A 14,493-nucleotide genomic window follows, 5' to 3' on the forward strand; every position below is an offset into this window, starting at 1 on the left:
TTCTATCCAGCATTCGATAAATGTAATTCCTACTTTTTCAGGCAGTTTATCCTTGATATGTTCATCATAATCGGTGACGAATATCCTCCATAGAATCCCCAGGCAAGTCTATCCTTGATATGTTCATCCTAACCGATGATAGATTTTCTTTCCTTTGAGTCTATCCTTGATATGTTCACTTTAATCGGTGACAAATATTCTCTCTCTTTGATCTTCTTCCCAGTAACCGGTAGTTGTAAATCCTATTTTTGGCTTTTCCCAGCAGTTTATTCTTACCCAGTAATCGGTAACGAATACACCTCTTGTTTGCCTTCAGCGAGTCATCCTTGATATGTTTACCCTAACCGGTAATGGATGTCCTCCCGGTCAGATTTTTGTTATCTTCTTACCCAGTAACTGGTAATGGATAATAGATTTCTACTCCTCATGTGTTGAATATCTTTTCTTCCCTAGTCGAGTTTGAGTGCGCATTTCCTTAGTGAAACCGTTGTTTCCTGTTTGATTTGAGTATTTCAGCTTTGTTCTGATATGCCCGTTTCCCCTGCAGATGTTCCTCTTGTTCCCCGATTGAGTCTTTCCATTAATTTACTTTTCATGGAATCCCTCGAGTCCCCCAGTTGTTCTTAAGTCGTAGCCTGGCCTACGCATAACTCTTTTTCCCCCAGAGTCTTTGTCTCCCCAGCGAGTTTTCCTTACGGAATGCATTATACTCCTGTGGATCTTCAGTCTCTCCGGATTCTTTTCCTTTATGGAAACATTTCCCCACAAATATTATTTTAACATTCATTTCATATGCATCATGAGGTCTCTTAGGGACCAAAATTTGTTTCTAGATGTTGTTATTTAAGCCCATTCTACTGAGTTGATGCGAAGATTTTAACTTTCATCTCCTCAGTTAGAACGTCCTTAAATAGGGGCAGCTGTAATACCTCAATATTGACCCTAAGATACCTCATGCTATCTCATCATATGCATTAGCATTGGGATCACACCTTGGCGTCCATCTTACCCCTCATTAATTGGGTTTGCATTGGGAGAGATCAACAAGCATCATGTGATTGTATCATACTTTGTATTTTATCATTTTTTACTAACCAAAATACCAAAAATATGTCTTTGTATAATCTAACTCTTTTGTAGGTGGAGCATGTGCTCACCTTTGATCTATCAAGCTCACATATAGGGTTTAAGACCCTCAATGTCAGAAGTTCAATCAAGATTTGGTTTACTAATGGCTCTAAGCATCATATATGAATCCCCATGGTCTTCACATGTTATTTTGATCATGAAATCATCAAGAGTTTGGAATTGGTTTGCCTTGGAAACCCTAATTCATCTAGGTATCTTGTGTAACTTCTTCAACAAGTTTCTTCACCAATTGATCAAATATTTCAAGGGATAATTCAAATTTCATCATCTTATGCATATATGATTCTCCATGACTCCCAAAAGTCAAGAGAATGGCAAGCTAGCAAGTTGGTTCATGGTGCTTGACCAAAGGAATTCATCTAATCAAAATTGGGGTACCCTAGACCATATCTCCTACAATTTTTGTCATATGAAAATGATTCCAAGAGAAAAGTTACTATAAATGACATTAAAAACAACTTTCATATTGAGGTCAAGAGCTAGTTTTGCTTGGAAAGTCATTTTTCATGGTGAAAGATTATAGGTCATTTTGTCTAAACCCTAATTTGGAGGTCAACTTCCCAAGGCCATAACTTGCTCAATTTTTATGAGATGAAAGATTTCCAAGTTGCACCATCAAATTCAAGATGTCTACTTGAACTTTTACGTTTGGAGTAAGAGTAAATTCAAATTTTATATGCATGTGATATGAGGATACATTATAGGTCATTTTGGACTAATGCCATTGAACAAGTGATTTTCCTCAACTTCAAAAATGTATAACTCCATCATATTAAATTCAAATGAGGTCAAATTTATGTCCAATTTGAAGGAATTTGAGATAGATACAACTTTGATGAAGGAACTTTTCTCATTTGAAGCTCACATAAAAAGATAGCCAAGGTGGAATAAGTGAACATATGGCTTGACACTTAGATTTTTTTTTGACATGTTCAATTTTCCCAACTTCCGCCTCAAAATTCATCATGATCCAAGCTTCAAATGAAAACGTGTTCAACATTAAAGTGACTTGCGCATGGTATAAGTGACTTGCGCATGGCTAAAACATGGATGACCATTTGGCACAAGTGAGCTTGAAACTTTCATACATAATTGCATAGCTTTCCAACATGACTTCAGCAATGTTTGTACTCAATTATGGACCAAAAGGAGTGATTACATGGGCCTATCATACGCATATGCACCCGTGCAATATACATTGCTATTTTTGGATCTTCATTTCAAGGGTGCAAATATCAATCCATATGGCTATAAATAGAACCCCTTGCCATTAGAACTAAGGACCATGCGCGCCAGCTTTGAATCCCAACCTCCCAAACCCTCTCATTCAAAGGATAACCTTGAGAATTTCCATTGGAAATTGAGTTTGAATCTCACTGTTTTGAGATTCAAATCTCCAAGAGTCATATGCCTTTTGTTCATCCAATTCCACTCCATCAAGTGTCTTGAGCAAGATCTATAGCAAGCAAGAGCAAAATCGATTGAATACAGACTTGCATTGAAGGTATTTTTAAGAAATTATTATCTCTTTGATTCTCACTCAACTCTCCATAATTCTTTTTGATCTTTGGTTGTCTGAAGTCCTACCAATGTAGGCAACAAGATTGAGTTGCTTTGAGGTCAAATCGAAGCAACTCAGATCATACACCTCAAAATTCAACTCCCTGTATCTTTCAATATACTTGGAGTTAGGAGAAATTGAGGCCAGATTCGAGTTCCTATGTATTTTTACTTTAAGTTCATGTCCTTCTTTTTAATTTTGGTGATGGATGTGAGTGAACCAGTCCGGTGAAGCTCATGAAGAAGGAGATCGAAGCTTTGGCTCCGGTGGTGTGCTGACATTCATCTGAACCACATGATCCATTTCAAATGTTTTAATCTCGTGCCTTGGTTTTGCATATCACTCCTGCAACGCTTTGACTTGTGTCCACCATGGAACGCGCGCTAGCAGCCATTTGATCTTCCACCTCAATTAATGAGGGAGATCAAGTGGTCCACGTTTTTTTTATTTCTGATTTTTCATTTTATTTGGTTTATTTTCATTAATTCATATTAATTTTAATATTGATCCAAAAAATATGAGAGTTTCACCAAAAAAAAATTAAATAAATTCCTCTTTCATTTTCTGAATTAAAATTAGTTTTTGGATCATTATTAATATTTTTCATGATTTAATTGTTTTTATGATTATTTTTAATTGTTTAAAAATAATTTTAAGTTTTCAAAATTAGTGAAATTTTTTCTCCAAGGTCCTTTGAACTTGTTTGACCTATGATAATTCTCATGACCATTTATTTGGTGTTTTGATGAGGTTTTAGGATTTTGACCAACCATAATTTAATTTAATGCATTATTTAATTGATTTTAATTGTTTAAGTGTAAAATAAATTGTGTTGAGCTTTTGATATTGACTTGTTGAGTTTGACTTGTGTTGTTGGGTCTTGGTCAATGTTGATTTGACTTTGTTGAGTTAAAATAATTGGATTTAGGGGATTAATGAAATATATATTTTATCTCCCAAAATGAATGAATGATTTTAATTTGATAAAAGTCCTCCTTTGACCAATTTGTGTTGATTCCATTTCCTCTCCCTCTTCATCTCAATCTCATTCTCTTCTCATTCATTTCATGGACCTATGATGTCTCTATATCCTAAGGCTAGTTGATTGCAAAATCAACATAAGTGTGAATGAGATTAAGTCCACCCCTTTTGCATATTATTTTTAAGTGTGGTATATTTTAGGAGTATGGTTCATAATACCATATCTCTAACATGCATTAACACTAAAATTTCTATTGTCCGACCTCAAATAGTTGTGACTTCTACATAAGTCCAATTACGATTGCTTAACATAGCGTTAAATTTTGACACAAAAAGACATAGCATTCTAGTAAGTGAGATTGTAAGTCTCCTCTCTTTCATGGTATTGTGTGGAAACTTGGCCTTTTTTTCCTTCCTTTAGAAGATGTCTTGGTTCAAGGATCCATGCTTGTGAATAGTGGGTTGAGTGTTCTCCAAAGAATGACTTAACAAAACAAAGCAAAAGCAATACTAACTTCTAATAAACTAACAATTAACATTTAATTTCAAGTCATTTACTTTTATGCACTTTAATTTTTAAGTCTTTATTCATTTGTCATTAGTCATACCATTTAACTTATTTACTTTAATGTCATTTTCACTTTGCTCATTTGAGCCTCATCTTATGATTATATTGTGAGTGTATATACTTGTTTGTGTTGGTGGTCTTTTGACCTTAATGTACATAATAACAACAAAAACCTTAAAAGACATTTTGTGTGGACTGTTGGATTGATCTATGACATTGGACTTAAAATTAGGCAACACTCCCTATGGAAAAGGACTTGGTCAATGCCAACTTTCATGAAACCAAGTGCTTGTGATCTGAAACTTCATTTGAAGCAAGTATTGTGATCCCATCTGAGTTCATCTTCTACATGGTCTTATTGAAGCTGTTACTTTGAACTTGTGCCTAGTGCCTATCTTTGAGTTCATTTGATACATGGGAGATCATGAAGAATATCATGGAGTTTCTAAGCTTGGATGTGGCTATCTTTATTTGATTTCTCGCTCTTCATCTTACTATTTGTGTATTGATATTGCTTGATTCTAAAGTCCAAGGGAAAATTTGGGGTTTCTATATGACATCTCTTCCCCACTTCTTTAATTTCAAATCTTTCCCCTCTTTCAAAATCTTCTTTGTTTGTGATTTCTAAACTTAGACCATATTACAAATTAGAAACTTTGGCCTTATGTCATTGAATTTTTAAACTCTTTTCTTAATCAAATTTGTAAATGAACTTAACTATACTTGACTTAAATTTTCAAAAGACAAAAAGAAATAACACTCATTCAAAAAAATTTAGGTCGTTTGTGCATTTGTTAAACTTAAATTTTTGTTAAAAGCAATGCATCCACTTTGAAATTGTTACCACAAACTACGAGGTTTTGATCCCTCATTTTATGTTGGTACGTAGGCACAAGTCCGAAGGTCTTGTCAAACATAAAAATATAATTAATGAATTATTTTCTCATCCCCACTCTATTTATTGCTAATATGATTTTGTACAAAAATACATATGCACACAAAAAAGGGCTCCCTAGGAGTATCTATAACACTTTGGGTGCTAACACATTCCCTCTGTGTAACCAACCCCCTTATCTGTAATCTTTGGCATTTTATTAGTTTTGATTTGAAAACTTTTTATTTTGGGTTTTGTTCGTACTTTTTCCTTTTCCCTTGAAAACAATAAAAACGCAGTGTCGACTCTAGTTTAATTTACATCTAGCTTATCCATAGTTTGATGGTCATGAATTTACCACTACACTTACAAATTTAAATTATCTTGATTTTTCGAAAAATTCTTTAAATTGACTCATTCCTGAAAGTATAGGTCAACTTGTCCATTTAATTTACTTAGATATTTCTTCAAACATGTTGGACGGAATAATGTCTATGGAAAAAATATGTCTTTTAAATTTGTCTTATTGAATCTTTCCTACAATCAAATCACTGGTCCACTTCCAAAAAATATTGGCCATAAAATGTTATCATTGAATCACTTGTTTCTAGGAAACAACAAGTTAAATGGTTCAATACCATTCGCTTTGTGTCAAAGTCTACTGCACAACCTTGACCTTTCAAACAACAAGTTGCCTGGTGAAATTCCAAATTGTTGGAAGGATAATCAAGAATGGTCTGTGATAAATTTGTCATCCAGCAAACTAACAGGAACAGTCCCAAGCTCATTCGGGAATCTTTCTTCATTGTTTTGGTTGCATTTGAACAACAATAGCCTTCACAACTATGCCATCATCATGGACAACAAACACATTTCCTTTACTACAAGTTCTTAAACTGCGACATAACCTATTAAGTGGTCACATTCCTTCACAACTATGCCAACTCAAATCACTTAAAATTTTGGACATTTCAAGAAACAAATTACAGGGTTCAATACCTAAATGCATAGGAAACCTTGAAGGAACGAAATTGGAAAAAGTAATACCATCCCCATCTCACATGCAATCATACAAATTAATTGCTTAGGCTCCTCCTACATTTGAAGATGAAGAGAAGCCATGGCCATGAGTGATGATTCTATGTTTATTTCTTTTTCCTTGAATGTTTCATTTCATATTAGAATAAGGTTAACACCACACTTTGTATTTGCTTTCTTATGAGTAAATTTTATCTTTAGTTAACATGAATGCATTTTATTTAGGATTAATGAAAAAAGAATGTGAGTCAGTATGTTTGTCTTGGAATTGGATCATCTCATGTTTTTTATATTCTGTCATCTCTTCTATTCTTAATCTAATTTATATATTCTACCATCTCTTTTATTCTTAATCTAATGACTGAAAAAATTATAAGGAATAATTTATTAAAAAACACATTTATGAAGAGGAAAATATCAATATACAGTATGCTCCCAAAGAAATATGTAGTAAAATATGGAAATAAAAATAAATTTCTGTTGGAGTGAATATAGAAACAAATATTTATATAGTAAAAGAAAAGCTGCTGCCAGTAAGTGTGAAAAGAAAGATAATGTAACAAAAATGATATGGTAATACTGCTTATAAGTGTTAAAAAAATGTTGTTGCCAGCGTTAATTTATGTTGCATCCGCATAAGCAGGAAAAAATGTTGCTGCCAGTATGTATGAGAAGCCTAAAATAAGCCGGTAAATGATGACCACAGTATGATTTATGAAAACATAATGAAGTGTTTTGTGAAATTTGTTGTATAAGTAGATTTGCTAAATAAATACGAAAAATGTAGTATCGGTCAGAGATTGAGTTTCTCGTCGTTCTCGTCGAAAAATTCATAGCGTTCTTCGTCTAGGTAATTTTTAATGTTGGTTAGTTCTTTGATTTTTTTTACATTGTTATGTTTTCTGCATATGTCGTGATCATTAGTGAATTGCACAAAAATATCATTAATTTAGATTTTAAAAAATTAAAGATTTAAGTGTTTTTAAGAAAAGAATATAAATATAAAATGATCAAATCTAGCGGTTCAAATAGAATAATATACACAGAAACTTCACAACATCACCCTCAGAATCTCGGAATGGATATATAATTTGTTTGGCATGAAAATAACTAAAATGATTAAATCAAAATCTTGTGCATCTAATTATAAATGAGTAATTTTTGAAACAATTTAATTGTTATTTATTGATTTTTAAGCATGTTATCGTGTCCGTGAGATTGAATAAATGCAATTTTATTATTTATTTCGGTAATTTCGTAAAAATTTGAGACAATTAGATAGTCATTAAAGTTGTTGTAGATATTTTTTTCAAATTATTTTTTAGAAAAATACTGCTACTTCGTTGCTATGTTTTCGATGGTGAAGAAGATGTGTCCTGATGGGGCCCACGCGGGCCACCATTCCTTTTTCTTTCTTTTTTTCTTTTCTTTTTTTATGGTTTTTCTTATTATTAGACATTGGCTCTTATTTTTGTTTTTTTGTTTTTCATCACCTACCACTATTGCTTGCACCTCTCTCCTATTTTATTTTATTTTTCTTATTTTCATTTTAATCAATTCTACTTAATTAAATAAAATAGGTTGTAAATAAAAAAAAAAAATTAAAATCTTGATCCAAAATTAAGTATCTTTTCTAAGCTCATCTTTCCTCACTTTCAAATCAAACCTTAATAAAAAACTAAGGATTTTTTTAATCAAATCAAAAACATTTTAATCACTTAAAATACCTTCATAAACAAGATGAAAAAGGAACAATTCAGTATATGCCATTCTTTTTTCTGAGTATTTGGATACGAGCCTTATAAATCGACCATTCGAGTATTATCTTCCAATAAAAAAATATCTAATCTTTTTAAATATCTTTCATAAATAAGATGAAAAAGGAACGTTTAGGTGTATACCACTATTTTCCCCGATTGCTTGAATGTGAGTAGTATAGTTAAGCCATTCGAGCATTCACCACCTTTCCAAAACAAACTTCAACCAATCAAACTTTTTTTCCTCCTTAGCGCGATGTCAAAACTTTTTTTCAAAGGAAAGATGCTTCGTTCATGCCGAGACGATGCAAAAAATCTTTGTTCCTATCATGTACGAGAAGTAAGAACACTTTCCGCTAGAATACATAACTCTGTGAGATTTCAGGTTATGTTGTCCATTCTGATGCAGCTCACAACGTTCCCTATTTTCATGACTGGGTAGCAAGCAATGTCTTTTGCTCGAGTGCGAACTAAACATCCTTCGCTAAAATCGACCAACCCACAAATATTTTCTACCGAGAACTATGTAACATTGAGTTTTCCATCGCATCTAGGGATACATATGAGTGAGATTCAAGCAGTCTCATCCCGGTGCTTCGTCCGGTTTGAAAATCGATAAATTCCTTGGTAAAGCTGTAGGAAAATGATGTGAATAGCTCATATGCCATAACTATCGACTCGATACCTAGCCAGCTGAAAACCTTAATCCACAATGCTTTGCTGAAATCACAAGACCAGAAAAAATGAAACACTTCTTCATCAGTGGACGAACACAAATGACAGAATAAATAGTTGGAATTTGTCAAAATACTCCAACGGTTCAACTGATCCTTTGTTGGTAACCGATTGAGAAACAATCTCCAACAAAAGACTTGGATTTTTCTAGGTATTTTAGATTTCCAGATCTTGCTTAGAGTTGACAAAACCATCGTCTCACCTACAAATGGAACTTCAAACGTCACTGAGATTACCGAATACATATTTTTGACAGAAAATCCTCTGTTGTAAGCCCACCAAATGAAGTTGTATTCAGATTTACAGAAGGAGAAACCTGGATTAGAAACTGGTACAACTCTGTTAATTGGGCAAATTCCGCCGAATCCAAATAATCCTTGACTAGATTAATTTCCCAAACCCAAACTCAATTTGTCCACAAACCTTCATTTGCAATCTTCGAATCTTGGTTTGCTACACAATGGAAAATAAGAGGAAAAACAATCAAAAGAGGTTCGTTACCCATCCAATTAAACTTCCAAAAACTATTTTTTTCCCATTTTCCAATTTGCAGCAAACGTTATGCGCGAATCAATTGCAAGAAGAAGAAGAAATAATTTGAAGGCTCATAAAATCCATCCACTAAATCGAGTCTTTCTTCTTCCTAGAATAGGTTGATTGATTAAAAATCGAAGATAGCAAATCACCATAGGGAAAGTCAAGAGATACTTCCAAATAACTGATGAATCAGACGTAATCCTCCATAACCACATACTGAGAAAGGATTGGTTGAAATAACAACAATGTTTAATGCCTAAACCACCCTCATTCATGCTTCTGCATATTGAATCCCAACTCACCCAACACAATTTTCTTTGCCTTTCTTCTCCCTCCCCACAAAAAAAAAAGACTTTTTTGAATAATCGCCTTAGGAGACTTTTGAATCTTGATGATCTTTTGAATAATTGCCCCTGGTAAAACGAAAAAGGATAAATCAGTATGTTAGTTAAGACAATATTGATCAAAGTTATGCTTCCGCCTTGCGACAAAAATCTCCCTTTCCATATAGCCAATTTATTCTAAATCTTGCAAACTATTTTCATCCAAACATAAATCTTCCTGGGATTTATTCCAACTTTCACACCTAAAAACATAAAAGGAATGGAACTGACACCGCAAGTCAAGAAAAGCGAAGCTGCTATTATGAAATCTTTCTCCAAATTCATTTCAACAATCTTAGTCTTAGATAGATTAACCTTGAGATCCGAATTCAATTCGAAATCCCTTAGAATTGCTTTAATACTCCACAAGTTATATCAAACTCCATCGTAAAACAAAATAGATCAAGATCATACTATTAATATACGTTGTTTAGCAAAGAAAGAAGCCGCATGAGAGATTAAATTCTAGTGTACTCAAATTTTTTTAAATTAAAAAAATTATGATATATTTCATAATTTGATAGTTTTTATTGATAAAAAATAATATAATTTTTACTAAAAAAATGAAGAAAAAAAATACATATACAAAATCACAACTTCTAAATAAATACTATAAAATGAACAATTTAACATAGTTAAGATGGATCACAAAAGACTAACCATTAACTCACAGTTGTTGTTGACTTTTTCAATTTTTTAAAAAAACTTAAAATTAAATACATTATTTTGAATATATACGTGAATTTTTGTGTAATATATTGGTTAAATTAAAAAAAAAATTAAGTGTTATACATTCTTAATGTAAAAAAAATTATACTGTCAATGCATCACAATCATCCGTTTGTATTACTTTTTAAATGTTTAAAATAAAAGTCAAACATTTCAAATATATATGTGGTTGTGATTAACTGACAATGTAAAAATCAGTATATATCAATTAAATTTTTAAAAAATATGCACAGTGCAAATCTAATTATAAATATCTTTTGGGAGACTAGACATATATTAACTTTTTAAATGCTAAATATTCTTTTACAAAAAAAACTCAGCCGTGATGTTTGGTTTAGTTTGATGCTTCGAGGAAGTTGTATTGAATTGCTACAAGTGGAAATGATGGTTATATATAAGTTGTGTGAGTGAAATGAAAGTCATCAACCAATTCCAATAGAAAACATGGTAAGATATTACAAACGTGTAGTACTATTTTTGGTGTTGATTGTAATTTCACAATTATGCTTGTGTGCTAATTCAAACGTCCCTTGCATAGAACAAGAGAGACAAGCCCTTGTTGATTTCAAAGCATCTATTGCAGAAAATTCACCAAACAAGCTTTCATCATGGAAAGGCAGTCACTGTTGCCAATGGGATGGCATTGGCTGTGACAACGTTACTGGACATGTTGTCAAACTTGATCTCAGGAATCCTTGTTACCCACCATTTTGGAGGCCACATGAAGAATTGTATTACAACCGCCATTTCAACAAGCTTGATTTCAAGGATGATGTGCCCTGTCTGCCACTAATTGCTCCCAATGTAAGTTCGTCTTTGTTGCGATTGGAACACTTGATTTATTTAGACTTGACTGGACATGATTTCAGTGGAAGTCCAGTTCCTATGTTCTTGGGTTCCATGAGAAGCCTCAAGCATATCTCTCTCTCTCTCAAGCTGGTTTTAGCGGTAGAATTCCCAACAGTCTCGGAAATCTCATGAACCTACAATTTCTTGATCTCGGCTTTAATAGCTATTTACAAATGAGCGATGACATCAGTTGGATATCTAAACTTCACTCACTTAAACATATTGACTTGAGTTATGTTCCCATCAATGACACACACAACTTATTCCAGCTACTCAATTTACTCCCATCCCTGTTGCATCTTTCTTTGAATTACTGCGAGCTTGGCAATTCACTCATTCCTCGTCATGCTTTCCAAAACATGACATCTCTTGTCTATCTAGGTCTCTCACTTAATTTCATTCATGGTCCATTTATCGAGTCTTTTCGAAACATGACTTCCATTGAATCACTCTACCTTTCTGAAAACAATTTCAATTCTATTCCATCATGGTTTACTGACTTAGACAAACTTACCCTTCTTGACCTTTCTAACAATGGGTTTCATGGTCGAATACCTTCTTATGCTTTCACAAACTTGTCATCACTTGTGCATCTTGATCTCTCCTATAACCAACTTGATTCAGTTTCGTCATTGTCATTTCGTAATCTAGAAAAGTTTGCATATCTTGATCTGTCATACAATCAGTTCTATGATCCAGTTCCCGAGGTTTTTCAAAACATAACTTCCATTGAATCACTCTATCTTTCTGGAAACCATTTCACATTAATTCCATCATGGTTTTGCAACTTTGAAAAACTTACTTATCTTGGTCTTTCTTCCAATGACATTCATGGTCCAATTTCTGAGGGTTTTCGAAACATGACTTCCATTGAATTCCTTGACCTTTCTCAAAATAGTTTAACTTCAATTCCATCATGGTTTGTTGATTTGAAGACACTTGTGTACCTTGATCTTAGTTTGAATCAACTCACACTCAAAGAATACTTTCTATCATCAATCATAAATTCCATGTGCCGACTAAAAATATTGGATTTATCAAGAAACAAGCTTTACATAGAATCAATGGAACACATTGAAATATCTAAATGTATTAGCTATGATTTGCAGTACTTGATATTAGGGTATAATCATATCAATGGCCACCTGCCAACTTGGTTGGAGAAACTTGAAAATCTAAAATACCTTGATTTTACTTCGAATTTTCTCCATGGACCTATCCCTTTGTCAATAGGAAAACTGTCAAAACTGCATGGACTATATCTATCCAATAATACATTTGAAGGGCTTATTCCTGAAAGTATAAGTCAACTTGTCAATTTAACTTGCTTAGATCTTTATTCTAATAAGTTGGATGGTTCAATTCCTAAAAGCCTATGGAAACTTGCAAATCTGGGTGATCTTGATCTTTCAACCAATTCTTTCAATGGACCCATTCATGAGAATATAGGTCAACTTGTCAATTTATATGTCTTAGATCTTTCTTCTAATAAGTTTGATGGTTCAATTCCTCAAAACCTTGGAAAACTTGCAAATCTATATTATCTCGACCTTTCAAACAATTCTTTTAATGGGATCATTCCTGAAAGTCTTTGCCATCTTGCCAATATATATTACTTAGATATTTCTTCAAACATGTTGGATGGAATAATGTCTATGGAAAAAGGATGTCTTTTAAATTTGAATTATTTGAATCTAGGGAATAACAAGTTAAATGGTTCAATACCATTCCCTTTGTGTCAAAGTCAACTGCACAACCTTGACCTTTCAAACAACAAATTGTCCGGTGAAATTCCAAATTGTTGGAAGGATAATCAAGAATGGTCTGAGATAAACTTGTCATCCAACAAACTAACAGGAACAATCCCAAGCTCATTCTGGAATCTTTCCTCATTGTTTTGGTTGCATTTGAACAACAATAGCCTTCAAGGAGAGTTTCCTGTGTCTTTTGTAAACTTGAAGAAATTGTTGATTTTGGATATTGGTGATAATGAAGTTTCTGGGACTATACCATCATCATGGACAACAAACACATTTCCTATACTACAAGTTCTTAAACTGCGACATAACCTGTTAAGTGGTCACATTCCTTCACAACTATGCCAACTCAAATCGCTTAAAATTTTGGACATTTCAAGAAACAAATTACAGGGTTCAATACCTAAATGCATAGGAAACCTTGAAGGAATGAAATTGGAAAAGGTAATACCATCCCCATCTCACATGCAATCATACAAATTAATTGCAGAGGCTCCTATGGAGTTTTATGCAGAAGCTCCTGCTGCAAGTGATTCTCAATGGTCTGCTGAAGTTGTGACAGAAGTGGTTAAAGGAGTGGAACGTGAGTATACTAAAATATTGAAGCTTGTAGTCCATCTGGACCTTTCAGAAAACAAATTGGTTGGATTCATTCCAAATGAAATCACATGGCTCACAGGACTGCATAACTTGAATTTGTCATATAATCAATTGGAAGGAGAGATTCCTAAATTGATAGGAGATATGAAATCACTAGAATCATTGGACATGTCTCATAACCAACTTTCAGGAAAAATTCCAAACACCATGTCTGCTTTAACTTCATTGAGTCATTTAAACTTGTCACACAATAATTTTTCAGGACCAATTCCTAAAGATAATCAGTTTTCAACTTTTAATGACCCATCTATTTATGATTACAACCCATACCTTTGTGGATCTCCACTTCCAAACATGTGTGATGTTTTACATGGAGCTTCTGAAAGCAAAGGTAAGGAAGATGAAGATGGGATAGAAAAAGTATGGTTCTACTTTGTGATAGCAATCGGTTTTGGGTCTGGATTTTGGGGAGTTATTGGCACTTTATGGTTCAAGAAGAATTGGAGACATGCTTACTTCAGATGGGTGGAAGATGTTGTTGATGACATATATGTGGCAATTGCAATAAAAATGGCAAAGATAAAGAAGAAGATGAAGAGAAACCATGAACACGAGTGATTCTATGTTTATTTTTCTTGTTCGCTTATTTCTTTTTCTTGAATGTTTCATTTCAAATTACAATAAGGTTAATGTCACACTTTGTATTTGCTTCTTCCGAGTAAATTTTATCTTTATTGACAAGATATATGCATTTTATTTAAGATTGAAAAAAGAATGTGAGTCACTAAGTTTGTCTTTTGTTTTCACACAATTCTTCCATTTTCACAATTATTATTGAGTTCATAGTCAACACCGACTTTGGTGTAAGAAACTCTTTTATTTTCTAATAAAAGATTTAAATTATCTCTTTCCATGTTCAACTTGATAAGTATCTTTTGAAGAATACAAATTTTATTTTTCAAAGTATCACATTTG

The 14,493-nt window shown here is 33.1% G+C and overlaps 1 pseudogene; it reads left to right on the plus strand.

The window, feature by feature from the left end:
• The first annotated feature begins 10,644 nt into the window (after positions 1–10,644).
• On the plus strand, positions 10,645–14,265 carry LOC127091103 (receptor-like protein EIX1; annotated as a pseudogene).
• The last annotated feature ends 228 nt before the right edge of the window (positions 14,266–14,493 follow it).

Source organism: Lathyrus oleraceus, chromosome 6, assembly GCF_024323335.1.
Source record: "Lathyrus oleraceus cultivar Zhongwan6 chromosome 6, CAAS_Psat_ZW6_1.0, whole genome shotgun sequence".
Taxonomy (NCBI): Eukaryota; Viridiplantae; Streptophyta; class Magnoliopsida; order Fabales; family Fabaceae; genus Lathyrus; species Lathyrus oleraceus.